This window comes from Procambarus clarkii, unplaced genomic scaffold (genome assembly GCF_040958095.1).
Source record: "Procambarus clarkii isolate CNS0578487 unplaced genomic scaffold, FALCON_Pclarkii_2.0 HiC_scaffold_1750, whole genome shotgun sequence".
NCBI classification, from domain to species: Eukaryota; Metazoa; Arthropoda; class Malacostraca; order Decapoda; family Cambaridae; genus Procambarus; species Procambarus clarkii.
In genome coordinates this window covers 869-27,027 of record NW_027190775.1, presented here as the reverse complement: position 1 = coordinate 27,027, position 26,159 = coordinate 869, and the positions used below count along the sequence as shown (strand labels likewise).

At 42.4% G+C, this 26,159-nt stretch overlaps 2 long non-coding RNA genes, 5 other non-coding genes and 4 pseudogenes across 7 annotated transcripts; all 11 read left to right on the top strand.

Moving 5' to 3' along the window:
• The first annotated feature begins 861 nt into the window (after positions 1–861).
• LOC138362380 (uncharacterized) lies at positions 862–19,102 on the top strand. The gene is made up of 7 exons (XR_011227616.1): positions 862–1,681; positions 4,614–4,835; positions 7,768–7,985; positions 10,699–10,916; positions 13,509–13,708; positions 16,290–16,481; positions 19,067–19,102. It is a non-coding gene; the product is annotated as an uncharacterized lncRNA (long non-coding RNA).
• On the top strand, positions 1,180–1,359 carry LOC138362387 (U2 spliceosomal RNA; annotated as a pseudogene).
• On the top strand, positions 4,330–4,509 carry LOC138362386 (U2 spliceosomal RNA; annotated as a pseudogene).
• LOC138362385 (U2 spliceosomal RNA) lies at positions 7,484–7,663 on the top strand (annotated as a pseudogene).
• Positions 10,415–10,594, top strand: LOC138362384 (U2 spliceosomal RNA; annotated as a pseudogene).
• Positions 13,212–13,404, top strand: LOC138362390 (U2 spliceosomal RNA). Its single transcript, XR_011227621.1, has one exon. It is a non-coding gene; the product is annotated as a U2 spliceosomal RNA (small nuclear RNA).
• LOC138362391 (U2 spliceosomal RNA) lies at positions 15,993–16,186 on the top strand. The gene has a single exon (XR_011227622.1). It is a non-coding gene; the product is annotated as a U2 spliceosomal RNA (small nuclear RNA).
• On the top strand, positions 18,771–18,962 carry LOC138362392 (U2 spliceosomal RNA). The gene has a single exon (XR_011227623.1). It is a non-coding gene; the product is annotated as a U2 spliceosomal RNA (small nuclear RNA).
• Positions 19,103–19,121: 19 nt separating the features above from the next.
• On the top strand, positions 19,122–24,723 carry LOC138362381 (uncharacterized). The gene is made up of 3 exons (XR_011227617.1): positions 19,122–19,257; positions 21,840–22,027; positions 24,585–24,723. It is a non-coding gene; the product is annotated as an uncharacterized lncRNA (long non-coding RNA).
• LOC138362389 (U2 spliceosomal RNA) lies at positions 21,543–21,735 on the top strand. Its single transcript, XR_011227620.1, has one exon. It is a non-coding gene; the product is annotated as a U2 spliceosomal RNA (small nuclear RNA).
• Positions 24,288–24,480, top strand: LOC138362383 (U2 spliceosomal RNA). Its single transcript, XR_011227618.1, has one exon. It is a non-coding gene; the product is annotated as a U2 spliceosomal RNA (small nuclear RNA).
• Positions 24,724–26,159: the final 1,436 nt, after the last annotated feature.

Genomic DNA, 26,159 nt, shown 5'->3' with positions numbered 1-26,159 from the left:
TCGTCTCTCGTCTCTCGTCTCTAGTCTCTAGTCTCTAGTCTCTAGTCTCTAGTCTCTCGTCTCTCGTCTCTCGTCTCTCGTCTCTCGTCTCTCGTCTCTCGTCTCTCGTCTCTCGTCTCTCGTCTCTCGTCTCTCGTCTCTCGTCTCTCGTCTCTCGTCTCTCGCCTCTCGCCTCTCGCCTCTCGCCTCTCGCCTCTCGCCTCTCGCCTCTCGCCTCTCGCCTCTAGCCTCTAGCCTCTAGCCTCTCGCCTCTCGCCACCCAGCCCTGCCTCGCTTCGCCTCGTCTCCGGTTTGTGAAAACGATGTATCAAGCAAAGTGTTAGATGTGAAAAAGTCGTGATATATATACAAAAATGGAATAGTTGGCGCGTAATAGTGCTGTTCGTTTTCTGTTATGGTATCAGAGAGAGAACGTCTCCTATTTATATTTTTTGACGAGCGTTGGCGTAACAGGCCCCTTGCACTTTTAATTCGTTATTATACTTTTCAAAAGCTGTAGCTACCTTAAGACACATGACAAATGGAGGTTTATGTATTAGAGTTAAGCGCTATACTCCCTGGCCAGGAGCGAATTCGTGAAACGCCACGCGAGTCTGTTTACCACTTTGCCGCCAGTTACATATTCACTACTCATGAATGAAACCATGTAATATCATGAATTTGCATATATATATAAATTCATTGATCAGGTAAGAAATGGTTAAAGCCTTTACTGCATGGCGTTTATATGTATGCTTGAATTCGAATAGTACTCAACGATAATCACATGCCCTTTTGCAATTGAAACTCGCTACGTGGTTTCTAGCCGCAATTGTTGCCTGGTGTTGCAGAGCAACCATGCATCCTATCGCTTCTCGGCCTTTTGGCTAAGATCAAAGTCAGAGGCTGTTCAGGAGGCTATGCGTGAGCGACACCATCCGGTGGTCACGGATGATGTACATAGAGCACATCACAGGCGCTCGACAATACTAGTTTTACATGTCTGTACCTTTTTCTCATTTCAGAATATCAATTTGTATATTACATCTGTTTTGAGTTTTTTAATGGCAGACGGCACAATGTAAATAAAGATCCCTTAACAACATATGTATGAAAATGTATATTGTATTCTATGCACACCAATGTAACTATGTACCCATGCACCCTTGTGAAGACACAAGGCTATTGTAAGCAATATGTAAAACATTCGTCAATAAAAAATTAAATCTGTTCTTATCAGCTTAATATCTGATACGATCCCCATGTGGGATCCTCGATATTAAACTGATTTTTGCAACATGGCGAAGTGCTAGGAGCTTGCTCCACCTTTGCCGCGGATCGGCCCGGTATTGCAGTACCTCTGGGATCGGTCCACTCCCTTCGGGGAGACCAAAAACAACCCTATCAACTAGTCAAAATCAAGTAGGAGACGATTATGTTAATTGGTTATGTACATTAATGAATCGTGTTAATTTGAATTGCAGTAATTACTTCACACCAGCCAACATCGTATGAGGAAAAAGCCTTGGAACGAGCAGCAGAAGTGAGTCGGTCGAGTCCGGGTTTGATGGGTCGAAGCTGAACAACTGCAACGAGTTAGAGGGAAGGAAGGAAGGAAGGAAGGAAGGAAGGAAGGAAGGAAGGAAGGAAGGAAGGAAGGAAGGAAGGAAGGAAGGAAGGAAGGAGAAAGAAGGAGAGTGAGGTGAGTAATATCATTTAATAACTTTAGATTAAAGATTATGTGCGAGCAAAGAAATACGATGGTTGGTGTGGAAGGAAAGAAGTTGATTTTATGAATGGGGGGGGGGGGTTGCCAGTTAGTGCAATATTAATTGATTTTGTTTGTTTTCTGAGATAGGTTATATAGGGTGAAGTTTTTCTCTATTTATATAAGTGTGGAAACTGGTTTAGATAGCTTAGTGGTTTGTTATGAAAAGGCTGGTAGAGATGGGTTGAATAGTGTTAGACTTGTGTCTGCATTTAGTGGAGAACTGGATTTGGTATTTAAATGGCATCTAATATGACGTAGTCATTGTGCAAATAAACTCTAAATCAACGGGTTTACTATGATCGAGAACCTAACTATAATAGTTACCCATTGTTGGCATGCTCTTCTTTTTTTACAGAATTACTCACTCTCCCTTGTGAGTGAGGGAGGGAGGGAGGGAGGGAGGGAGGAGTGTGTGTGTATATCACTCGGAATTCCTTAGTCGGCTCTGACGGCGAAATTATATTCATACATACATCAAGATTAGACGTTTATCTATTGAATTTACCATTGCTGGAATGTACCAATGCGTAATAAAGACGAAATTCGACTTGAGATGGAGGGAGGTGTTGCTTTGGTGTGGTTTTACACGGCAACTCAACGATCGTTTGCCACTTCCACGCTTGCCAGCCGGCCAGCCACTAGCCTCAAAGTGAATTCCAGTGTCTTGATTAGCTTTACAATCCATCATTTACCTCAATACACACTAACAATGTGTATTTATATACTTCAATCGAGCATTCGATGCACACATTCACCTGTAATATATACGTCAATGAAACCCAGAACCCACCCAAGTTCAAGCGCACCTGCACTCTCACCCCTCTCCATTTGAATGCTAGTTTCCTATTTAGATTTCAAATGCTTCATTCACCCCTCTAAACACCACCGACGTATATTTACATTCTTTATTTAGGCAATGTATGCAGGCACACATTCATTCACGTAAAATAACGAATAAAATTGATATAGAATCTACTATAATTTGCAAAGCGACCAACCACCAAATGTCATTGTGAAAGCTAGTTTCGTAATTAGCTTTGCAATACTTCATTTACCTCCCTAAACACCAACAATGAGCGAGTATTTGTATACTCGGTAAAAGCGATGGATGGATTCCTTACACATTCACATATATTAAGCAATGAATTTGCTATAGTACCTACAGTACTCAGACTTCTCGAATTACTTACATCTTCTTATATCTTAACTTTGTTGTTCATTCAACAACAGAGTCGTTTTCCAGGGAATCGCGTTATGTTAGATGATGCATCGCCTCGCCTCGCATGGCATCGAATCGCATGTCATTGCATCGCATCGCATCGCATCGCATTGAACTGCATGGTATTGAATCACAAGGCATTGAATGGCATGGCATGGCATCACGTCACGTCTCTCGTCTCTCGTCTCTCGTCTCTCGTCTCTAGTCTCTAGTCTCTAGTCTCTAGTCTCTAGTCTCTCGTCTCTCGTCTCTCGTCTCTCGTCTCTCGTCTCTCGTCTCTCGTCTCTCGTCTCTCGTCTCTCGTCTCTCGTCTCTCGTCTCTCGTCTCTCGTCTCTCGTCTCTCGCCTCTCGCCTCTCGCCTCTCGCCTCTCGCCTCTCGCCTCTCGCCTCTCGCCTCTCGCCTCTAGCCTCTAGCCTCTAGCCTCTCGCCTCTCGCCACCCAGCCCTGCCTCGCTTCGCCTCGTCTCCGGTTTGTGAAAACGATGTATCAAGCAAAGTGTTAGATGTGAAAAAGTCGTGATATATATACAAAAATGGAATAGTTGGCGCGTAATAGTGCTGTTCGTTTTCTGTTATGGTATCAGAGAGAGAACGTCTCCTATTTATATTTTTTGACGAGCGTTGGCGTAACAGGCCCCTTGCACTTTTAATTCGTTATTATACTTTTCAAAAGCTGTAGCTACCTTAAGACACATGACAAATGGAGGTTTATGTATTAGAGTTAAGCGCTATACTCCCTGGCCAGGAGCGAATTCGTGAAACGCCACGCGAGTCTGTTTACCACTTTGCCGCCAGTTACATATTCACTACTCATGAATGAAACCATGTAATATCATGAATTTGCATATATATATAAATTCATTGATCAGGTAAGAAATGGTTAAAGCCTTTACTGCATGGCGTTTATATGTATGCTTGAATTCGAATAGTACTCAACGATAATCACATGCCCTTTTGCAATTGAAACTCGCTACGTGGTTTCTAGCCGCAATTGTTGCCTGGTGTTGCAGAGCAACCATGCATCCTATCGCTTCTCGGCCTTTTGGCTAAGATCAAAGTCAGAGGCTGTTCAGGAGGCTATGCGTGAGCGACACCATCCGGTGGTCACGGATGATGTACATAGAGCACATCACAGGCGCTCGACAATACTAGTTTTACATGTCTGTACCTTTTTCTCATTTCAGAATATCAATTTGTATATTACATCTGTTTTGAGTTTTTTAATGGCAGACGGCACAATGTAAATAAAGATCCCTTAACAACATATGTATGAAAATGTATATTGTATTCTATGCACACCAATGTAACTATGTACCCATGCACCCTTGTGAAGACACAAGGCTATTGTAAGCAATATGTAAAACATTCGTCAATAAAAAATTAAATCTGTTCTTATCAGCTTAATATCTGATACGATCCCCATGTGGGATCCTCGATATTAAACTGATTTTTGCAACATGGCGAAGTGCTAGGAGCTTGCTCCACCTTTGCCGCGGATCGGCCCGGTATTGCAGTACCTCTGGGATCGGTCCACTCCCTTCGGGGAGACCAAAAACAACCCTATCAACTAGTCAAAATCAAGTAGGAGACGATTATGTTAATTGGTTATGTACATTAATGAATCGTGTTAATTTGAATTGCAGTAATTACTTCACACCAGCCAACATCGTATGAGGAAAAAGCCTTGGAACGAGCAGCAGAAGTGAGTCGGTCGAGTCCGGGTTTGATGGGTCGAAGCTGAACAACTGCAACGAGTTAGAGGGAAGGAAGGAAGGAAGGAAGGAAGGAAGGAAGGAAGGAAGGAAGGAAGGAAGGAAGGAAGGAAGGAAGGAAGGAAGGAAGGAAGGAGAAAGAAGGAGAGTGAGGTGAGTAATATCATTTAATAACTTTAGATTAAAGATTATGTGCGAGCAAAGAAATACGATGGTTGGTGTGGAAGGAAAGAAGTTGATTTTATGAATGGGGGGGGGGGGTTGCCAGTTAGTGCAATATTAATTGATTTTGTTTGTTTTCTGAGATAGGTTATATAGGGTGAAGTTTTTCTCTATTTATATAAGTGTGGAAACTGGTTTAGATAGCTTAGTGGTTTGTTATGAAAAGGCTGGTAGAGATGGGTTGAATAGTGTTAGACTTGTGTCTGCATTTAGTGGAGAACTGGATTTGGTATTTAAATGGCATCTAATATGACGTAGTCATTGTGCAAATAAACTCTAAATCAACGGGTTTACTATGATCGAGAACCTAACTATAATAGTTACCCATTGTTGGCATGCTCTTCTTTTTTTACAGAATTACTCACTCTCCCTTGTGAGTGAGGGAGGGAGGGAGGGAGGGAGGGAGGAGTGTGTGTGTATATCACTCGGAATTCCTTAGTCGGCTCTGACGGCGAAATTATATTCATACATACATCAAGATTAGACGTTTATCTATTGAATTTACCATTGCTGGAATGTACCAATGCGTAATAAAGACGAAATTCGACTTGAGATGGAGGGAGGTGTTGCTTTGGTGTGGTTTTACACGGCAACTCAACGATCGTTTGCCACTTCCACGCTTGCCAGCCGGCCAGCCACTAGCCTCAAAGTGAATTCCAGTGTCTTGATTAGCTTTACAATCCATCATTTACCTCAATACACACTAACAATGTGTATTTATATACTTCAATCGAGCATTCGATGCACACATTCACCTGTAATATATACGTCAATGAAACCCAGAACCCACCCAAGTTCAAGCGCACCTGCACTCTCACCCCTCTCCATTTGAATGCTAGTTTCCTATTTAGATTTCAAATGCTTCATTCACCCCTCTAAACACCACCGACGTATATTTACATTCTTTATTTAGGCAATGTATGCAGGCACACATTCATTCACGTAAAATAACGAATAAAATTGATATAGAATCTACTATAATTTGCAAAGCGACCAACCACCAAATGTCATTGTGAAAGCTAGTTTCGTAATTAGCTTTGCAATACTTCATTTACCTCCCTAAACACCAACAATGAGCGAGTATTTGTATACTCGGTAAAAGCGATGGATGGATTCCTTACACATTCACATATATTAAGCAATGAATTTGCTATAGTACCTACAGTACTCAGACTTCTCGAATTACTTACATCTTCTTATATCTTAACTTTGTTGTTCATTCAACAACAGAGTCGTTTTCCAGGGAATCGCGTTATGTTAGATGATGCATCGCCTCGCCTCGCATGGCATCGAATCGCATGTCATTGCATCGCATCGCATCGCATCGCATTGAACTGCATGGTATTGAATCACAAGGCATTGAATGGCATGGCATGGCATCACGTCACGTCTCTCGTCTCTCGTCTCTCGTCTCTCGTCTCTAGTCTCTAGTCTCTAGTCTCTAGTCTCTAGTCTCTCGTCTCTCGTCTCTCGTCTCTCGTCTCTCGTCTCTCGTCTCTCGTCTCTCGTCTCTCGTCTCTCGTCTCTCGTCTCTCGTCTCTCGTCTCTCGTCTCTCGTCTCTCGCCTCTCGCCTCTCGCCTCTCGCCTCTCGCCTCTCGCCTCTCGCCTCTCGCCTCTCGCCTCTAGCCTCTAGCCTCTAGCCTCTCGCCTCTCGCCACCCAGCCCTGCCTCGCTTCGCCTCGTCTCCGGTTTGTGAAAACGATGTATCAAGCAAAGTGTTAGATGTGAAAAAGTCGTGATATATATACAAAAATGGAATAGTTGGCGCGTAATAGTGCTGTTCGTTTTCTGTTATGGTATCAGAGAGAGAACGTCTCCTATTTATATTTTTTGACGAGCGTTGGCGTAACAGGCCCCTTGCACTTTTAATTCGTTATTATACTTTTCAAAAGCTGTAGCTACCTTAAGACACATGACAAATGGAGGTTTATGTATTAGAGTTAAGCGCTATACTCCCTGGCCAGGAGCGAATTCGTGAAACGCCACGCGAGTCTGTTTACCACTTTGCCGCCAGTTACATATTCACTACTCATGAATGAAACCATGTAATATCATGAATTTGCATATATATATAAATTCATTGATCAGGTAAGAAATGGTTAAAGCCTTTACTGCATGGCGTTTATATGTATGCTTGAATTCGAATAGTACTCAACGATAATCACATGCCCTTTTGCAATTGAAACTCGCTACGTGGTTTCTAGCCGCAATTGTTGCCTGGTGTTGCAGAGCAACCATGCATCCTATCGCTTCTCGGCCTTTTGGCTAAGATCAAAGTCAGAGGCTGTTCAGGAGGCTATGCGTGAGCGACACCATCCGGTGGTCACGGATGATGTACATAGAGCACATCACAGGCGCTCGACAATACTAGTTTTACATGTCTGTACCTTTTTCTCATTTCAGAATATCAATTTGTATATTACATCTGTTTTGAGTTTTTTAATGGCAGACGGCACAATGTAAATAAAGATCCCTTAACAACATATGTATGAAAATGTATATTGTATTCTATGCACACCAATGTAACTATGTACCCATGCACCCTTGTGAAGACACAAGGCTATTGTAAGCAATATGTAAAACATTCGTCAATAAAAAATTAAATCTGTTCTTATCAGCTTAATATCTGATACGATCCCCATGTGGGATCCTCGATATTAAACTGATTTTTGCAACATGGCGAAGTGCTAGGAGCTTGCTCCACCTTTGCCGCGGATCGGCCCGGTATTGCAGTACCTCTGGGATCGGTCCACTCCCTTCGGGGAGACCAAAAACAACCCTATCAACTAGTCAAAATCAAGTAGGAGACGATTATGTTAATTGGTTATGTACATTAATGAATCGTGTTAATTTGAATTGCAGTAATTACTTCACACCAGCCAACATCGTATGAGGAAAAAGCCTTGGAACGAGCAGCAGAAGTGAGTCGGTCGAGTCCGGGTTTGATGGGTCGAAGCTGAACAACTGCAACGAGTTAGAGGGAAGGAAGGAAGGAAGGAAGGAAGGAAGGAAGGAAGGAAGGAAGGAAGGAAGGAAGGAAGGAAGGAAGGAAGGAAGGAAGGAGAAAGAAGGAGAGTGAGGTGAGTAATATCATTTAATAACTTTAGATTAAAGATTATGTGCGAGCAAAGAAATACGATGGTTGGTGTGGAAGGAAAGAAGTTGATTTTATGAATGGGGGGGGGGGTTGCCAGTTAGTGCAATATTAATTGATTTTGTTTGTTTTCTGAGATAGGTTATATAGGGTGAAGTTTTTCTCTATTTATATAAGTGTGGAAACTGGTTTAGATAGCTTAGTGGTTTGTTATGAAAAGGCTGGTAGAGATGGGTTGAATAGTGTTAGACTTGTGTCTGCATTTAGTGGAGAACTGGATTTGGTATTTAAATGGCATCTAATATGACGTAGTCATTGTGCAAATAAACTCTAAATCAACGGGTTTACTATGATCGAGAACCTAACTATAATAGTTACCCATTGTTGGCATGCTCTTCTTTTTTTACAGAATTACTCACTCTCCCTTGTGAGTGAGGGAGGGAGGGAGGGAGGGAGGAGTGTGTGTGTATATCACTCGGAATTCCTTAGTCGGCTCTGACGGCGAAATTATATTCATACATACATCAAGATTAGACGTTTATCTATTGAATTTACCATTGCTGGAATGTACCAATGCGTAATAAAGACGAAATTCGACTTGAGATGGAGGGAGGTGTTGCTTTGGTGTGGTTTTACACGGCAACTCAACGATCGTTTGCCACTTCCACGCTTGCCAGCCGGCCAGCCACTAGCCTCAAAGTGAATTCCAGTGTCTTGATTAGCTTTACAATCCATCATTTACCTCAATACACACTAACAATGTGTATTTATATACTTCAATCGAGCATTCGATGCACACATTCACCTGTAATATATACGTCAATGAAACCCAGAACCCACCCAAGTTCAAGCGCACCTGCACTCTCACCCCTCTCCATTTGAATGCTAGTTTCCTATTTAGATTTCAAATGCTTCATTCACCCCTCTAAACACCACCGACGTATATTTACATTCTTTATTTAGGCAATGTATGCAGGCACACATTCATTCACGTAAAATAACGAATAAAATTGATATAGAATCTACTATAATTTGCAAAGCGACCAACCACCAAATGTCATTGTGAAAGCTAGTTTCGTAATTAGCTTTGCAATACTTCATTTACCTCCCTAAACACCAACAATGAGCGAGTATTTGTATACTCGGTAAAAGCGATGGATGGATTCCTTACACATTCACATATATTAAGCAATGAATTTGCTATAGTACCTACAGTACTCAGACTTCTCGAATTACTTACATCTTCTTATATCTTAACTTTGTTGTTCATTCAACAACAGAGTCGTTTTCCAGGGAATCGCGTTATGTTAGATGATGCATCGCCTCGCCTCGCCTCGCATGGCATCGAATCGCATGTCATTGCATCGCATCGCATCGCATCGCATTGAACTGCATGGTATTGAATCACAAGGCATTGAATGGCATGGCATGGCATCACGTCACGTCTCTCGTCTCTCGTCTCTCGTCTCTCGTCTCTAGTCTCTAGTCTCTAGTCTCTAGTCTCTAGTCTCTCGTCTCTCGTCTCTCGTCTCTCGTCTCTCGTCTCTCGTCTCTCGTCTCTCGTCTCTCGTCTCTCGTCTCTCGTCTCTCGTCTCTCGTCTCTCGTCTCTCGCCTCTCGCCTCTCGCCTCTCGCCTCTCGCCTCTCGCCTCTCGCCTCTCGCCTCTCGCCTCTAGCCTCTAGCCTCTAGCCTCTCGCCTCTCGCCACCCAGCCCTGCCTCGCTTCGCCTCGTCTCCGGTTTGTGAAAACGATGTATCAAGCAAAGTGTTAGATGTGAAAAAGTCGTGATATATATACAAAAATGGAATAGTTGGCGCGTAATAGTGCTGTTCGTTTTCTGTTATGGTATCAGAGAGAGAACGTCTCCTATTTATATTTTTTGACGAGCGTTGGCGTAACAGGCCCCTTGCACTTTTAATTCGTTATTATACTTTTCAAAAGCTGTAGCTACCTTAAGACACATGACAAATGGAGGTTTATGTATTAGAGTTAAGCGCTATACTCCCTGGCCAGGAGCGAATTCGTGAAACGCCACGCGAGTCTGTTTACCACTTTGCCGCCAGTTACATATTCACTACTCATGAATGAAACCATGTAATATCATGAATTTGCATATATATATAAATTCATTGATCAGGTAAGAAATGGTTAAAGCCTTTACTGCATGGCGTTTATATGTATGCTTGAATTCGAATAGTACTCAACGATAATCACATGCCCTTTTGCAATTGAAACTCGCTACGTGGTTTCTAGCCGCAATTGTTGCCTGGTGTTGCAGAGCAACCATGCATCCTATCGCTTCTCGGATCCCTTAACAACATATGTATGAAAATGTATATTGTATTCTATGCACACCAATGTAACTATGTACCCATGCACCCTTGTGAAGACACAAGGCTATTGTAAGCAATATGTAAAACATTCGTCAATAAAAAATTAAATCTGTTCTTATCAGCTTAATATCTGATACGATCCCCATGTGGGATCCTCGATATTAAACTGATTTTTGCAACATGGCGAAGTGCTAGGAGCTTGCTCCACCTTTGCCGCGGATCGGCCCGGTATTGCAGTACCTCTGGGATCGGTCCACTCCCTTCGGGGAGACCAAAAACAACCCTATCAACTAGTCAAAATCAAGTAGGAGACGATTATGTTAATTGGTTATGTACATTAATGAATCGTGTTAATTTGAATTGCAGTAATTACTTCACACCAGCCAACATCGTATGAGGAAAAAGCCTTGGAACGAGCAGCAGAAGTGAGTCGGTCGAGTCCGGGTTTGATGGGTCGAAGCTGAACAACTGCAACGAGTTAGAGGGAAGGAAGGAAGGAAGGAAGGAAGGAAGGAAGGAAGGAAGGAAGGAAGGAAGGAAGGAAGGAAGGAAGGAAGGAAGGAAGGAGAAAGAAGGAGAGTGAGGTGAGTAATATCATTTAATAACTTTAGATTAAAGATTATGTGCGAGCAAAGAAATACGATGGTTGGTGTGGAAGGAAAGAAGTTGATTTTATGAATGGGGGGGGGGTTGCCAGTTAGTGCAATATTAATTGATTTTGTTTGTTTTCTGAGATAGGTTATATAGGGTGAAGTTTTTCTCTATTTATATAAGTGTGGAAACTGGTTTAGATAGCTTAGTGGTTTGTTATGAAAAGGCTGGTAGAGATGGGTTGAATAGTGTTAGACTTGTGTCTGCATTTAGTGGAGAACTGGATTTGGTATTTAAATGGCATCTAATATGACGTAGTCATTGTGCAAATAAACTCTAAATCAACGGGTTTACTATGATCGAGAACCTAACTATAATAGTTACCCATTGTTGGCATGCTCTTCCTTTTTTTACAGAATTACTCACTCTCCCTTGTGAGGGAGGGAGGGAGGGAGGGAGGGAGGAGTGTGTGTGTATATCACTCGGAATTCCTTAGTCGGCTCTGACGGCGAAATTATATTCATACATACATCAAGATTAGACGTTTATCTATTTAATTTACCATTGCTGGAATGTACCAATGCGTAATAAAGACGAAATTCGACTTGAGATGGAGGGAGGTGTTGCTTTGGTGTGGTTTTACACGGCAACTCAACGATCGTTTGCCACTTCCACGCTTGCCTGCCAGCCGGCCAGCCACTAGCCTCAAAGTGAATTCCAGTGTCTTGATTAGCTTTACAATCCATCATTTACCTCAATACACACTAACAATGTGTATTTATATACTTCAATCGAGCATTCGATGCACACATTCACCTGTAATATATACGTCAATGAAACCCAGAACCCACCCAAGTTCAAGCGCACCTGCACTCTCACCCCTCTCCATTTGAATGCTAGTTTCCTATTTAGATTTCAAATGCTTCATTCACCCCTCTAAACACCACCGACGTATATTTACATTCTTTATTTAGGCAATGTATGCAGGCACACATTCATTCACGTAAAATAACGAATAAAATTGATATAGAATCTACTATAATTTGCAAAGCGACCAACCACCAAATGTCATTGTGAAAGCTAGTTTCGTAATTAGCTTTGCAATACTTCATTTACCTCCCTAAACACCAACAATGACCGAGTATTTGTATACTCGGTAAAAGCGATGGATGGATTCCTTACACATTCACATATATTAAGCAATGAATTTGCTATAGTACCTACAGTACTCAGACTTCTCGAATTACTTACATCTTCTTATATCTTAACTTTGTTGTTCATTCAACAACAGAGTCGTTTTCCAGGGAATCCCGTTATGTTAGATGATGCATCGCCTCGCCTCGCCTCGCATGGCATCGAATCGCATGTCATTGCATCGCATCGCATTGAACTGCATGGTATTGAATCACAAGGCATTGAATGGCATGGCATGGCATGGCATGGCATGGCATCACGTCACGTCTCTCGTCTCTCGTCTCTCGTCTCTCGTCTCTAGTCTCTCGTCTCTCGTCTCTCGTCTCTCGTCTCTCGTCTCTCGTCTCTCGTCTCTCGTCTCTCGTCTCTCGTCTCTCGTCTCTCGTCTCTCGTCTCTCGTCTCTCGTCTCTCGTCTCTCGTCTCTCGTCTCTCGTCTCTCGTCTCTCGCCTCTCGCCTCTCGCCTCTCGCCTCTCGCCTCTCGCCTCTCGCCTCTAGCCTCTCGCCACCCAGCCCTGCCTCGCTTCGCCTCGTCTCCGGTTTGTGAAAACGATGTATCAAGCAAAGTGTTAGATGTGAAAAAGTCGTGATATATATACAAAAATGGAATAGTTGGCGCGTAATAGTGCTGTTCGTTTTCTGTTATGGTATCAGAGAGAGAACGTCTCCTATTTATATTTTTGACGAGCGTTGGCGTAACAGGCCCCTTGCACTTTTAATTCGTTATTGTACTTTTCAAAAGCTGTAGCTACCTTAAGACACATGACAAATGGAGGTTTATGTATTAGAGTTAAGCGCTATACTCCCTGGCCAGGAGCGAATTCGTGAAACGCCACGCGAGTCTGTTTACCACTTTGCCGCCAGTTACATATTCACTACTCATGAATGAAACCATGTAATATCATGAATTTGCATATATATATAAATTCATTGATCAGGTAAGAAATGGTTAAAGCCTTTACTGCATGGCGTTTATATGTATGCTTGAATTCGAATAGTACTCAACGATAATCACATGCCCTTTTGCAATTGAAACTCGCTACGTGGTTTCTAGCCGCAATTGTTGCCTGGTGTTGCAGAGCAACCATGCATCCTATCGCTTCTCGGCCTTTTGGCTAAGATCAAAGTGTAGTATCTGTTCTTATCAGCTTAATATCTGATACGATCCCCATGTGGGATCCTCGATATTAAACTGATTTTTGCAACATGGCGAAGTGCTAGGAGCTTGCTCCACCTTTGCCGCGGATCGGCCCGGTATTGCAGTACCTCTGGGATCGGTCCACTCCCTTCGGGGAGACCAAAAACAACCCTATCAACTAGTCAAAATCAAGTAGGAGACGATTATGTTAATTGGTTATGTACATTAATGAATCATGTTAATTTGAATTGCAGTAATTACTTCACACCAGCCAACATCGTATGAGGAAAAAGCCTTGGAACGAGCAGCAGAAGTGAGTCAGTCGAGTCCGGGTTTGATGGGTCGAAGCTGAACAACTGCAACGAGTTAGAGGGAAGGAAGGAAGGAAGGAAGGAAGGAAGGAAGGAAGGAAGGAAGGAAGGAAGGAGAAAGAAGGAGAAAGAAGGAGAGTGAGGTGAGTAATATCATTTAATAACTTTAGATTAAAGATTATGTGCGAGCAAAGAAATACGATGGTTGGTGTGGAAGGAAAGAAGTTGATTTTATGAATGGGGGGGGGGGTTGCCAGTTAGTGCAATATTAATTGATTTTGTTTGTTTTCTGAGATAGGTTATATAGGGTGAAGTTTTTCTCTATTTATATAAGTGTGGAAACTGGTTTAGATAGCTTAGTGGTTTGTTATGAAAAGGCTGGTAGAGATGGGTTGAATAGTGTTAGACTTGTGTCTGCATTTAGTGGAGAACTGGATTTGGTATTTAAATGGCATCTAATATGACGTAGTCATTGTGCAAATAAACTCTAAATCAACGGGTTTACTATGATCGAGAACCTAACTATAATAGTTACCCATTGTTGGCATGCTCTTCCTTTTTTACAGAATTACTCACTCTCCCTTGTGAGGGAGGGAGGGAGGGAGGGAGGAGTGTGTGTGTATATCACTCGGAATTCCTTAGTCGGCTCTGACGGCGAAATTATATTCATACATACATCAAGATTAGACGTTTATCTATTTAATTTACCATTGCTGGAATGTACCAATGCGTAATAAAGACGAAATTCGACTTGAGATGGAGGGAGGTGTTGCTTTGGTGTGGTTTTACACGGCAACTCAACGATCGTTTGCCACTTCCACGCTTGCCTGCCAGCCGGCCAGCCACTAGCCTCAAAGTGAATTCCAGTGTCTTGATTAGCTTTACAATCCATCATTTACCTCAATACACACTAACAATGTGTATTTATATACTTCAATCGAGCATTCGATGCACACATTCACCTGTAATATATACGTCAATGAAACCCAGAACCCACCCAAGTTCAAGCGCACCTGCACTCTCACCCCTCTCCATTTGAATGCTAGTTTCCTATTTAGATTTCAAATGCTTCATTCACCCCTCTAAACACCACCGACGTATATTTACATTCTTTATTTAGGCAATGTATGCAGGCACACATTCATTCACGTAAAATAACGAATAAAATTGATATAGAATCTACTATAATTTGCAAAGCGACCAACCACCAAATGTCATTGTGAAAGCTAGTTTCGTAATTAGCTTTGCAATACTTCATTTACCTCCCTAAACACCAACAATGACCGAGTATTTGTATACTCGGTAAAAGCGATGGATGGATTCCTTACACATTCACATATATTAAGCAATGAATTTGCTATAGTACCTACAGTACTCAGACTTCTCGAATTACTTACATCTTCTTATATCTTAACTTTGTTGTTCATTCAACAACAGAGTCGTTTTCCAGGGAATCCCGTTATGTTAGATGATGCATCGCCTCGCCTCGCCTCGCATGGCATCGAATCGCATGTCATTGCATCGCATCGCATTGAACTGCATGGTATTGAATCACAAGGCATTGAATGGCATGGCATGGCATGGCATGGCATGGCATCACGTCACGTCTCTCGTCTCTCGTCTCTCGTCTCTCGTCTCTAGTCTCTCGTCTCTCGTCTCTCGTCTCTCGTCTCTCGTCTCTCGTCTCTCGTCTCTCGTCTCTCGTCTCTCGTCTCTCGTCTCTCGTCTCTCGTCTCTCGTCTCTCGTCTCTCGTCTCTCGTCTCTCGTCTCTCGTCTCTCGCCTCTCGCCTCTCGCCTCTCGCCTCTCGCCTCTCGCCTCTCGCCTCTAGCCTCTCGCCACCCAGCCCTGCCTCGCTTCGCCTCGTCTCCGGTTTGTGAAAACGATGTATCAAGCAAAGTGTTAGATGTGAAAAAGTCGTGATATATATACAAAAATGGAATAGTTGGCGCGTAATAGTGCTGTTCGTTTTCTGTTATGGTATCAGAGAGAGAACGTCTCCTATTTATATTTTTTGACGAGCGTTGGCGTAACAGGCCCCTTGCACTTTTAATTCGTTATTGTACTTTTCAAAAGCTGTAGCTACCTTAAGACACATGACAAATGGAGGTTTATGTATTAGAGTTAAGCGCTATACTCCCTGGCCAGGAGCGAATTCGTGAAACGCCACGCGAGTCTGTTTACCACTTTGCCGCCAGTTACATATTCACTACTCATGAATGAAACCATGTAATATCATGAATTTGCATATATATATAAATTCATTGATCAGGTAAGAAATGGTTAAAGCCTTTACTGCATGGCGTTTATATGTATGCTTGATTCGAATAGTACTCAACGATAATCACATGCCCTTTTGCAATTGAAACTCGCTACGTGGTTTCTAGCCGCAATTGTTGCCTGGTGTTGCAGAGCAACCATGCATCCTATCGCTTCTCGGCCTTTTGGCTAAGATCAAAGTGTAGTATCTGTTTCTTATCAGCTTAATATCTGATACGATCCCCATGTGGGATCCTCGATATTAAACTGATTTTTGCAACATGGCGAAGTGCTAGGAGCTTGCTCCACCTTTGCCGCGGATCGGCCCGGTATTGCAGTACCTCTGGGATCGGTCCACTCCCTTCGGGGAGACCAAAACAACCCTATCAACTAGTCAAAATCAAGTAGGAGACGATTATGTTAATTGGTTATGTACATTAATGAATCATGTTAATTTGAATTGCAGTAATTACTTCACACCAGCCAACATCGTATGAGGAAAAAGCCTTGGAACGAGCAGCAGAAGTGAGTCAGTCGAGTCCGGGTTTGATGGGTCGAAGCTGAACAACTGCAACGAGTTAGAGGGAAGGAAGGAAGGAAGGAAGGAAGGAAGGAAGGAAGGAAGGAAGGAGAAAGAAGGAGAAAGAAGGAGAGTGAGGTGAGTAATATCATTTAATAACTTTAGATTAAAGATTATGTGCGAGCAAAGAAATACGATGGTTGGTGTGGAAGGAAAGAAGTTGATTTTATGAATGGGGGGGGGGTTGCCAGTTAGTGCAATATTAATTGATTTTGTTTGTTTTCTGAGATAGGTTATATAGGGTGAAGTTTTTCTCTATTTATATAAGTGTGGAAACTGGTTTAGATAGCTTAGTGGTTTGTTATGAAAAGGCTGGTAGAGATGGGTTGAATAGTGTTAGACTTGTGTCTGCATTTAGTGGAGAACTGGATTTGGTATTTAAATGGCATCTAATATGACGTAGTCATTGTGCAAATAAACTCTAAATCAACGGGTTTACTATGATCGAGAACCTAACTATAATAGTTACCCATTGTTGGCATGCTCTTCCTTTTTTTACAGAATTACTCACTCTCCCTTGTGAGGGAGGGAGGGAGGGAGGGAGGAGTGTGTGTGTATATCACTCGGAATTCCTTAGTCGGCTCTGACGGCGAAATTATATTCATACATACATCAAGATTAGACGTTTATCTATTTAATTTACCATTGCTGGAATGTACCAATGCGTAATAAAGACGAAATTCGACTTGAGATGGAGGGAGGTGTTGCTTTGGTGTGGTTTTACACGGCAACTCAACGATCGTTTGCCACTTCCACGCTTGCCTGCCAGCCGGCCAGCCACTAGCCTCAAAGTGAATTCCAGTGTCTTGATTAGCTTTACAATCCATCATTTACCTCAATACACACTAACAATGTGTATTTATATACTCAATCGAGCATTCGATGCACACATTCACCTGTAATATATACGTCAATGAAACCCAGAACCCACCCAAGTTCAAGCGCACCTGCACTCTCACCCCTCTCCATTTGAATGCTAGTTTCCTATTTAGATTTCAAATGCTTCATTCACCCCTCTAAACACCACCGACGTATATTTACATTCTTTATTTAGGCAATGTATGCAGGCACACATTCCATTCACGTAAAATAACGACATAAAATTGATATAGAATCTACTATAATTTTGCAAAGCGACCAACCACCAAATGTCATTGTGAAAGCTAGTTTCGTAATTAGCTTTGCAATACTTCATTTACCTCCCTAAACACCAACAATGACCGAGTATTTGTATACTCGGTAAAAGCGATGATGGATTCCTTACACATTCACATATATTAAGCAATGAAATTTGCTATAGTACCTACAGTACTCAGACTTCTCGAATTACTTACATCTTCTTATATCTTAACTTTGTTGTTCATTCAACAACAGAGTCGTTTTCCAGGGGAATCCCGTTATGTTAGATGATGCATCGCCTCGCCTCGCCTCGCATGCATCGAATCGCATGTCATTGCATCGCATCGCATTGAACTGCATGGTATTGAATCACAAGGCATTGAATGGCATGGCATGGCATGGCATGGCATGGCATCACGTCACGTCTCTCGTCTCTCGTCTCTCGTCTCTCGTCTCTAGTCTCTCGTCTCTCGTCTCTCGTCTCTCGTCTCTCGTCTCTCGTCTCTCGTCTCTCGTCTCTCGTCTCTCGTCTCTCGTCTCTCGTCTCTCGTCTCTCGTCTCTCGTCTCTCGTCTCTCGTCTCTCGTCTCTCGTCTCTCGCCTCTCGCCTCTCGCCTCTCGCCTCTCGCCTCTCGCCTCTCGCCTCTAGCCTCTCGCCACCCAGCCCTGCCTCGCTTCGCCTCGTCTCCGGTTTGTGAAAACGATGTATCAAGCAAAGTGTTAGATGTGAAAAAAGTCGTGATATATATACAAAAATGGAATAGTTGGCGCGTAATAGTGCTGTTCGTTTTCTGTTATGGTATCAGAGAGAGAACGTCTCCTATTTATATTTTTTGACGAGCGTTGGCGTAACAGGCCCCTTGCACTTTTAATTCGTTATTGTACTTTTCAAAAGCTGTAGCTACCTTAAGACACATGACAAATGGAGGTTTATGTATTAGAGTTAAGCGCTATACTCCCTGGCCAGGAGCGAATTCGTGAAACGCCACGCGAGTCTGTTTACCACTTTGCCGCCAGTTACATATTCACTACTCATGAATGAAACCATGTAATATCATGAATTTGCATATATATATAAATTCATTGATCAGGTAAGAAATGGTTTAAAGCCTTTACTGCATGGCGTTTATATGTATGCTTGAATTCGAATAGTACTCAACGATAATCACATGCCCTTTTGCAATTGAAACTCGCTACGTGGTTTCTAGCCGCAATTGTTGCCTGGTGTTGCAGAGCAACCATGCATCCTATCGCTTCTCGGCCTTTTGGCTAAGATCAAAGTGGTTATCTGTTCTTATCAGCTTAATATCTGATACGATCCCCATGTGGGATCCTCGATATTAAACTGATTTTTGCAACATGGCGAAGTGCTAGGAGCTTGCTCCACCTTTGCCGCGGATCGGCCCGGTATTGCAGTACCTCTGGGATCGGTCCACTCCCTTCGGGGAGACCAAAAACACCCTATCAACTAGTCAAAATCAAGTAGGAGACGATTATGTTTAATTGGTTATGTACATTAATGAATCATGTTAATTTGAATTGCAGTAATTACTTCACACCAGCCAACATCGTATAGGAAAAGCCTTGGAACGAGGCAGCAGAAGTGAGTCAGTCGAGTCCGGGTTTGATGGGTCGAAGCTGAACAACTGCAACGAGTTAGAGGGAAGGAAGGAAGGAAGGAAGGAAGGAAGGAAGGAAGGAAGGAAGGAGAAAGAAGGAGAAAGAAGGAGAGTGAGGTGAGAATATCATTTAATAACTTTAGATTAAAGATTATGTGCGAGCAAAGAAATACGATGGTTGGTGTGGAAGGAAAGAAGTTGATTTTATGAAATGGGGGGGGGGGTTTGCCAGTTAGTGCAATATTAATTGATTTGTTTGTTTTCTGAGATAGGTTATATATGGTGAAGTTTTTTCTCTATTTATATAAGTGTGGAAACTGGTTTAGATAGCTTAGTGGTGTGTTATGAAAAGGCTGGTAGAGATGGGTTGAATAGTGTTAGACTTGTGTCTGCATTTAGTGGAGAACTGGATTTTGGTATTTAAATGGCATCTAATATGACGTAGTCATTGTGCAAATAAACTCTAAATCAACGGGTTTACTATGATCGAGAACCTAACTATAATAGTTACCCATTGTTGGCATGCTCCTTCCTTTTTTTACAGAATTACTCACTCTCCCTTGTGAGGGAGGGAGGGAGGGAGGGAGGAGTGTGTGTGTATATCACTCGGAATTCCTTAGTCCGGCTCTGACGGCGAAATTATATTCATACATACATCAAGATTAGACGTTTATCTATTTAATTTACCATTGCTGGAATGTACCAATGCGTAAATAAAGACGAAATTCGACTTGAGATGGAGGGAGGTGTTGCTTTGGTGTGGTTTTACACGGCACTCAACGATCGTTTGCCACTTCCACGCTTGCCTGCCAGGCCGGCCAGCCACTAGCCTCAAAGTGAATTCCAGTGTCTTGATTAGCTTTACAATCCATCATTTACCTCAATACACACTAACAATGTGTATTTATATACTTCAATCGAGCATTCGATGCACACATTCACCTGTAATATATACGTCAATGAAACCCAGAACCCACCCAAGTTCAAGCGCACCTGCACTCTCACCCCTCTCCATTTGAATGCTAGTTTCCTATTTAGATTTCAAATGCTTCATTCACCCCTCTAAACACCACCGACGTATATTTACATTCTTTATTTAGGCAATGTATGCAGGCACACATTCATTCACGTAAAATAACGAATACAATTGATATAGAATCTACTATAATTTGCAAAGCGACCAACCACCAAATGTCATTGTGAAAGCTAGTTTCGTAATTAGCTTTGCAATACTTCATTTACCTCCCTAAACACCAACAATGACCGAGTATTTGTATACTCGGTAAAAGCGATGGATGGATTCCTTACACATTCACATATATTAAGCAATGAATTTGCTATAGTACCTACAGTACTCAGACTTCTCGAATTACTTACATCTTCTTATATCTTAACTTTGTTGTTCATTCAACAACAGAGTCGTTTTTCCAGGGAATCCCGTTATGTTAGATGATGCATCGCCTCGCCTCGCCTCGCATGGCATCGAATCGCATGTCATTGCATCGCATCGCATTGAACTGCATGGTATTGAATCACAAGGCATTGAATGGCATGGCATGGCATGGCATGGCATGGCATCACGTCACGTCTCTCGTCTCTCGTCTCTCGTCTCTCGTCTCTAGTCTCTCGTCTCTCGTCTCTCGTCTCTCGTCTCTCGTCTCTCGTCTCTCGTCTCTCGTCTCTCGTCTCTCGTCTCTCGTCTCTCGTCTCTCGTCTCTCGTCTCTCGTCTCTCGTCTCTCGTCTCTCGTCTCTCGCCTCTCGCCTCTCGCCTCTCGCCTCTCGCCTCTCGCCTCTCGCCTCTAGCCTCTCGCCACCCAGCCCTGCCTCGCTTCGCCTCGTCTCCGGTTTGTGAAAACGATGTATCAAGCAAAGTGTTAGATGTGAAAAAGTCGTGATATATATACAAAAATGGAATAGTTGGCGCGTAATAGTGCTGTTCGTTTTCTGTTATGGTATCAGAGAGAGAACGTCTCCTATTTATATTTTTTGACGAGCGTTGGCGTAACAGGCCCCTTGCACTTTTAATTCGTTATTGTACTTTTCAAAAGCTGTAGCTACCTTAAGACACATGACAAATGGAGGTTTATGTATTAGAGTTAAGCGCTATACTCCCTGGCCAGGAGCGAATTCGTGAAACGCCACGCGAGTCTGTTTACCACTTTGCCGCCAGTTACATATTCACTACTCATGAATGAAACCATGTAATATCATGAATTTGCATATATATATAAATTCATTGATCAGGTAAGAAATGGTTAAAGCCTTTACTGCATGGCGTTTATATGTATGCTTGAATTCGAATAGTACTCAACGATAATCACATGCCCTTTTGCAATTGAAACTCGCTACGTGGTTTCTAGCCGCAATTGTTGCCTGGTGTTGCAGAGCAACCATGCATCCTATCGCTTCTCGGCCTTTTGGCTAAGATCAAAGTGTAGTATCTGTTCTTATCAGCTTAATATCTGATACGATCCCCATGTGGGATCCTCGATATTAAACTGATTTTTGCAACATGGCGAAGTGCTAGGAGCTTGCTCCACCTTTGCCGCGGATCGGCCCGGTATTGCAGTACCTCTGGGATCGGTCCACTCCCTTCGGGGAGACCAAAAACAACCCTATCAACTAGTCAAAATCAAGTAGGAGACGATTATGTTAATTGGTTATGTACATTAATGAATCGTGTTAATTTGAATTGCAGTAATTACTTCACACCAGCCAACATCGTATGAGGAAAAAGCCTTGGAACGAGCAGCAGAAGTGAGTCAGTCGAGTCCGGGTTTGATGGGTCGAAGCTGAACAACTGCAACGAGTTAGAGGGAAGGAAGGAAGGAAGGAAGGAAGGAAGGAAGGAAGGAAGGAGAAAGAAGGAGAAAGAAGGAGAGTGAGGTGAGTAATATCATTTAATAACTTTAGATTAAAGATTATGTGCGAGCAAAGAAATACGATGGTTGGTGTGGAAGGAAAGAAGTTGATTTTATGAATGGGGGGGGGGGTTGCCAGTTAGTGCAATATTAATTGATTTTGTTTGTTTTCTGAGATAGGTTATATAGGGTGAAGTTTTTCTCTATTTATATAAGTGTGGAAACTGGTTTAGATAGCTTAGTGGTTTGTTATGAAAAGGCTGGTAGAGATGGGTTGAATAGTGTTAGACTTGTGTCTGCATTTAGTGGAGAACTGGATTTGGTATTTAAATGGCATCTAATATGACGTAGTCATTGTGCAAATAAACTCTAAATCAACGGGTTTACTATGATCGAGAACCTAACTATAATAGTTACCCATTGTTGGCATGCTCTTCTTTTTTTTACAGAATTACTCACTCTCCCTTGTGAGGGAGGGAGGGAGGGAGGGAGGAGTGTGTGTGTATATCACTCGGAATTCCTTAGTCGGCTCTGACGGCGAAATTATATTCATACATACATCAAGATTAGACGTTTATCTATTTAATTTACCATTGCTGGAATGTACCAATGCGTAATAAAGACGAAATTCGACTTGAGATGGAGGGAGGTGTTGCTTTGGTGTGGTTTTACACGGCAACTCAACGATCGTTTGCCACTTCCACGCTTGCCTGCCAGCCGGCCAGCCACTAGCCTCAAAGTGAATTCCAGTGTCTTGATTAGCTTTACAATCCATCATTTACCTCAATACACACTAACAATGTGTATTTATATACTTCAATCGAGCATTCGATGCACACATTCACCTGTAATATATACGTCAATGAAACCCAGAACCCACCCAAGTTCAAGCGCACCTGCACTCTCACCCCTCTCCATTTGAATGCTAGTTTCCTATTTAGATTTCAAATGCTTCATTCACCCCTCTAAACACCACCGACGTATATTTACATTCTTTATTTAGGCAGGCACACATTCATTCACGTAAAATAACGAATAAAATTGATATAGAATCTACTATAATTTGCAAAGCGACCAACCACCAAATGTCATTGTGAAAGCTAGTTTCGTAATTAGCTTTGCAATACTTCATTTACCTCCCTAAACACCAACAATGACCGAGTATTTGTATACTCGGTAAAAGCGATGGATGGATTCCTTACACATTCACATATATTAAGCAATGAATTTGCTATAGTACCTACAGTACTCAGACTTCTCGAATTACTTACATCTTCTTATATCTTAACTTTGTTGTTCATTCAACAACAGAGTCGTTTTCCAGGGAATCCCGTTATGTTAGATGATGCATCGCCTCGCCTCGCCTCGCATGGCATCGAATCGCATGTCATTGCATCGCATCGCATTGAACTGCATGGTATTGAATCACAAGGCATTGAATGGCATGGCATGGCATGGCATGGCATGGCATCACGTCTCTCTCTCTCGTCTCTCGTCTCTCGTCTCTCGTCTCTAGTCTCTAGTCTCTCGTCTCTCGTCTCTCGTCTCTCGTCTCTCGTCTCTCTCTCGTCTCTCGTCTCTCGTCTCTCGTCTCTCGTCTCTCGTCTCTCGTCTCTCGTCTCTCGTCCTCGTCTCTCGCCTCTCGCCTCTCGCCTCTCGCCTCTCGCCTCTAGCCTCTAGCCTCTAGCCTCTCGCCACCCAGCCCTGCCTCGCTTCGCCTCGTCTCCGGTTTGTGAAAACGATGTATCAAGCAAAGTGTTAGATGTGAAAAAGTCGTGATATATATACAAAAATGGAATAGTTGGCGTGTAATAGTGCTGTTCGTTTTCTGTTATGGTATCAGAGAGAGAACGTCTCCTATTTATATTTTTTGACGAGCGTTGGCGTAACAGGCCCCTTGCACTTTTAATTCGTTATTGTACTTTTCAAAAGCTGTAGCTACCTTAAGACACATGACAAATGGAGGTTTATGTATTAGAGTTAAGCGCTATACTCCCTGGCCAGGAGCGAATTCGTGAAACGCCACGCGAGTCTGTTTACCACTTTGCCGCCAGTTACATATTCACTACTCATGAATGAAACCATGTAATATCATGAATTTGCATATATATATAAATTCATTGATCAGGTAAGAAATGGTTAAAGCCTTTACTGCATGGCGTTTATATGTATGCTTGAATTCGAATAGTACTCAACGATAATCACATGCCCTTTTGCAATTGAAACTCGCTACGTGGTTTCTAGCCGCAATTGTTGCCTGGTGTTGCAGAGCAACCATGCATCCTATCGCTTCTCGGCCTTTTGGCTAAGATCAAAGTGTAGTATCTGTTCTTATCAGCTTAATATCTGATACGATCCCCATGTGGGATCCTCGATATTAAACTGATTTTTGCAACATGGCGAAGTGCTAGGAGCTTGCTCCACCTTTGCCGCGGATCGGCCCGGTATTGCAGTACCTCTGGGATCGGTCCACTCCCTTCGGGGAGACCAAAAACAACCCTATCAACTAGTCAAAATCAAGTAGGAGACGATTATGTTAATTGGTTATGTACATTAATGAATCGTGTTAATTTGAATTGCAGTAATTACTTCACACCAGCCAACATCGTATGAGGAAAAAGCCTTGGAACGAGCAGCAGAAGTGAGTCAGTCGAGTCCGGGTTTGATGGGTCGAAGCTGAACAACTGCAACGAGTTAGAGGGAAGGAAGGAAGGAAGGAAGGAAGGAAGGAAGGAAGGAAGGAGAAGAAGGAAGGAGAGAGTGAGGTGAGTAATATCATTTAATAACTTTAGATTAAAGATTATGTGCGAGCAAAGAAATACGATGGTTGGTGGGAAGGAAAGAAGTTGATTTTATGAATGGGGGGGGGGGTTGCCAGTTAGTGCAATATTAATTGATTTTGTTTGTTTTCTGAGATAGGTTATATAGGGTGAAGTTTTTCTCTATTTATATAAGTGTGGAAACTGGTTTAGATAGCTTAGTGGTTTGTTATGAAAAGGCTGGTAGAGATGGGTTGAATAGTGTTAGACTTGTGTCTGCATTTAGTGGAGAACTGGATTTGGTATTTAAATGGCATCTAATATGACGTAGTCATTGTGCAAATAAACTCTAAATCAACGGGTTTACTATGATCGAGAACCTAACTATAATAGTTACCCATTGTTGGCATGCTCTTCTTTTTTTTACAGAATTACTCACTCTCCCTTGTGAGGGAGGGAGGGAGGGAGGGAGGAGTGTGTGTGTATATCACTCGGAATTCCTTAGTCGGCTCTGACGGCGAAATTATATTCATACATACATCAAGATTAGACGTTTATCTATTTAATTTACCATTGCTGGAATGTACCAATGCGTAATAAAGACGAAATTCGACTTGAGATGGAGGGAGGTGTTGCTTTGGTGTGGTTTTACACGGCAACTCAACGATCGTTTGCCACTTCCACGCTTGCCTGCCAGCCGGCCAGCCACTAGCCTCAAAGTGAATTCCAGTGTCTTGATTAGCTTTACAATCCATCATTTACCTCAATACACACTAACAATGTGTATTTATATACTTCAATCGAGCATTCGATGCACACATTCACCTGTAATATATACGTCAATGAAACCCAGAACCCACCCAAGTTCAAGCGCACCTGCACTCTCACCCCTCTCCATTTGAATGCTAGTTTCCTATTTAGATTTCAAATGCTTCATTCACCCCTCTAAACACCACCGACGTATATTTACATTCTTTATTTAGGCAATGTATGCAGGCACACATTCATTCACGTAAAATAACGAATAAAATTGATATAGAATCTACTATAATTTGCAAAGCGACCAACCACCAAATGTCATTGTGAAAGCTAGTTTCGTAATTAGCTTTGCAATACTTCATTTACCTCCCTAAACACCAACAATGACGAGTATTTGTATACTCGGTAAAAGCGATGGATGGATTCCTTACACATTCACATATATTAAGCAATGAATTTGCTATAGTACCTACAGTACTCAGACTTCTCGAATTACTTACATCTTCTTATATCTTAACTTTGTTGTTCATTCAACAACAGAGTCGTTTTCCAGGGAATCCCGTTATGTTAGATGATGCATCGCCTCGCCTCGCCTCGCATGGCATCGAATCGCATGTCATTGCATCGCATCGCATTGAA